Raw genomic sequence first — 3,906 nt, 5'->3', positions numbered from 1 at the left:
GAAACTACAAATTCATGACAAGGAAAAATCTTTAATTCCTGTAATCTTAGAGATTGCATGAAAGCGGAGAGTCATTAAACTAAAACTCTGTTGACAAAAGATACATTTTGACTCTTGAATAACGCCAGAAATAATGATTGGATTACGTGCTCTCTTAATTAACGAGCTATCTTAAATTTATGCGAATTTATGTAGATGATTTTAACTTATAAATCAAAACAAAAACGTATTAACATGTACGAATAGTAAACTAAATATGAACAAACTAAACGAGAATAAATATGCTCAGGGAATAGAGAGCTCGCCTCCCAATGAGATGAACCGGGTTCGAATCCCGGCAATAGCTGGTTGATTCGAATTCCGCACCCGGCTTGCACCGACCATAGTGCTGATTTAAAATATCCTCAGTGGTAGTCGGATCATGGGTTAGAGTCCCCACTTCGCCGTCAGGCTAACTTTGGAGGGTTTTCGAGGTTTTCCTGTCCATGTAACGCAAACGCGAGTTAGTTCTATTAAAAAGTCTTCAACGAAGGCAAATTTCTCTCAATATTTAAAATATTACATCTATTATATAATGTGACATCTTACTATCATATTATTGCGACATTTTTTGATATGAGATATATTTTTTTACTCTGGTTTAAATGTCAATTGCCCGCTGTGCAATTTGTCATAAAGGTTTTAAATTAATCAAAGGGGACATTTATGTCCTTTCACATAAATTTGCAGAAAGATTTCTCTTAGCAAGATTTTCTTTTCTTAAACAGTCAGCTTAATTGTCAGTCAGGACATGTTGTATAAATATTTTAAAAACACATCATGAAATATAATTATGAAACAAAAAAAAGGCTACATGCAGAATTAATTGCGTTTCTAATATTTCTAACAGTTGAGTTTGTTATTTCTAACATTGATTTAATTATTTACATAATTTAGTAAAAACCTTAAGGCTTTGTTTCCCGACCTTGTTACTTTCGTCAAAATTTTACAGATTTAATCGTCGTCTTTTTAATATATTAAAATATTGATAAAACTGTAATTTAAACTTACCATTTGGTTCTTTGTCCATGACAATTATTCGTTTTTTAAAAATTTTCCCATATTTAACAGTGCTTCCAACATTTTAAACATTTAAACGTGGGTATCTTGAACTTGCTATTTGAAACATGGATAAAACTTTATTAAGAACTTTTCGTTTGATTCCTTGAATATAGCAAAACTTAACTTCTCTCAGACATTTGCATATTTAGTATAGCTTTAATCTTTTCCAACATCTGAGTTTAAACAGTTCGAACGTGCTACTTAAATCATTGAAAAATTGCGTCAGACTTCTTTCAAAATTTCTTGAATCGTAAAATAAATACTAAAATTTAGTGATGATAAAATGCTTCTGAAACTTACATATTACTTCGAATTCATGCTTTTCTATTTTTGACTTCCTCATCAAAATCTATTGCTGAGCTAATTTTTTTACTGAGCATATTTTCGAAGATTTTTAATAAAATTTACAAGTAATAAAGTGAATATGTTAATGAATGAAAACTACAGCTGTATATTTCGAGTATTCGAATCCAACCAACCGAAGATTCCTTGCGTAGTAAATGGTAACTGGTGCAAGTTAAAACGGTCGGTTCACAAAGTTCTTCATGTTCGCACATGCGTCTGGGGGTATTGGACTGGAGACTGATCGTTCACTATTTCCGGTCAAAATACGATTTGAGGATGAATGAATGGATATAAGAATGGATCCACCCTATTAACTAGTATGACGTATGAGTGTGGCAGAAATCGAATTCTTGACCATAGATGGCGCCACTAGAAAACAATTAAGGACGTACAACAGCATTACAATGTTCTAATTCTGTTAAAAGTGTTTTCACCCACCGTAAGTATAAATACCTACACACACACACATATATATACAAAATCCCTCGTTACACTCAATTTGCGCTTATGTTTTCATATTTTGTAATCTGGCAATCTTGTTGCGAAAATATTTTTAAATCATTCTTGAAAAATTTCCCGTTTATGTAAGTACATCTGATTTCGCTACTCGCTTTATAGTTATTGTTTTTGTTTTATACTGTTTTTTCTTTTTATTTTATCTCATTTTCTGTTTTGACGTATTATTTTTACTTATTGTGTTCTATTTTATTTGTTGTAATTTTTGTAAAAATGTTTTTTGAGTGCTCCTCACACTATTGTATTAATATATTTGGCTTTGGCTATATTGATACAATATCAGAAACCACTCTTTTTTGCGGATATAATCGTGTGGGCATATGAAAAGATTATATCTTATTTTTCCGGTTTTTTTAAAATAAAATTTACGTATATCTCTTTTTATATATACATATATTTTTTTAATCAGTTGCTCGTTATTTTTTTAATTATTATTCCCCCCCCCCCTTTTTTTCATGTGTCTGTAATTTTCCTTTGTTTCATCTTCATTCTATCTATCTATCTATATATATATATATATATATATATATATATATCTGAAACGGTCATAATACTTTAAGTATAAAAGAAACTACATTCCATTAACCACTATGGACTAAGAATCTGGAATAAACAGCTACAATAATCTATATTCACGTTCCTAAATGATGCGATATATATATATATATATATATATATATATATATATATATATATATATATATATATATATATATATATATATATATATATATATATATATATATATATATATATATATATATATATATATATCGCATCATTTAGGAACGTGAATATAGATTATTGTAGCTGTTTATTCCAGATTCTTAGTCCATAGTGGTTAATGGAATGTAGTTTCTTTTATACTTAAAGTATTATGACCGTTTCAGATACAGCTTCATTTGGATATGATGTAGATATATTTATTTCAGAAAAATAAATAAAATCGTTGAGGAAAGATCAATTTATTATGTAATTCTTAAATTGAACATGACAACATACCGAAATTATAAAATTAAAGGAAAATCCTTCAAAGGGATCAAGGAAATCATTCTCTCAACATCAAGAATTTCTCATTCCCAAATTACGGTAAAATAGCCGACAGCAGCTTGTTAATCCAACTAACCGTAAAGTTTACAGTGAAGAACATTTTTTACGGTTTTGAAACCGTTTACAATTTTGTATGGTTATAATTACCTTGGATACAAAATTATTCAGTTTTTTTACGCATACTGCGATTTTTTTAACCATTACATTCCCATTTTAAATTTTATAACCATATCAGTTTTTTTTCACCATTTTCGTTATTAGAATTACATTATTATTATTTTAAGACCATGGAATGGAAATTTAACTGGACACAGGAACTATACTTTTCGTCAAGGTATTAGAGTGTACTGGACACTGGATTTAGATATTATTGCCCTCTCGGCAATAATATGTACCCCAGCTATGAGGAGGATTGGAGGAACTAAATGGCTTCAGTAAGTGGGCCTAGTTGGTGAGATAAAATTCAGTTTCCTTAGCAGTATTAGTTAAAAACAGTTAACATAAACGGTTTTTCTCACATTTAACAGTTTGAATGCCATCTAATTTACGGTTATTTGCTATTTCTGTTTGAATATGGTAAAATAACATTTAAGTTGTTATTTAGCCATTTTTTTCGAGAAATTTATAACAGTGTAACAGACCAATAAAAAGATGCTTAATGAATTGTATTGTAGTATTGCATTCACATAAAAAATTCCTTATTTTTTCTAAATTAAAAAAAGGACAATAAGAATTTTTTTGTTTCCTTTAAGACTTGTGCCTTAACTCCTATTTTTTTTAATATGGTTCTTTCATAATATTTACCCTTGATTGTTAGAATTTATTTTACTTTACATTAATAAGTAGGAATTTATCGCGTTACTTTTGTACTTATTTTTCTCTTGAATATTAATT

The sequence above is a fragment of the Parasteatoda tepidariorum genome, chromosome 1, assembly GCF_982258835.1.
Source record: "Parasteatoda tepidariorum strain Cologne lab strain chromosome 1, Ptep-v5.0, whole genome shotgun sequence".
NCBI classification, from domain to species: domain Eukaryota; kingdom Metazoa; phylum Arthropoda; class Arachnida; order Araneae; family Theridiidae; genus Parasteatoda; species Parasteatoda tepidariorum.
The sequence above is the reverse complement of the archived record's forward strand: the minus strand, read 5'-3'. Positions refer to the sequence as shown.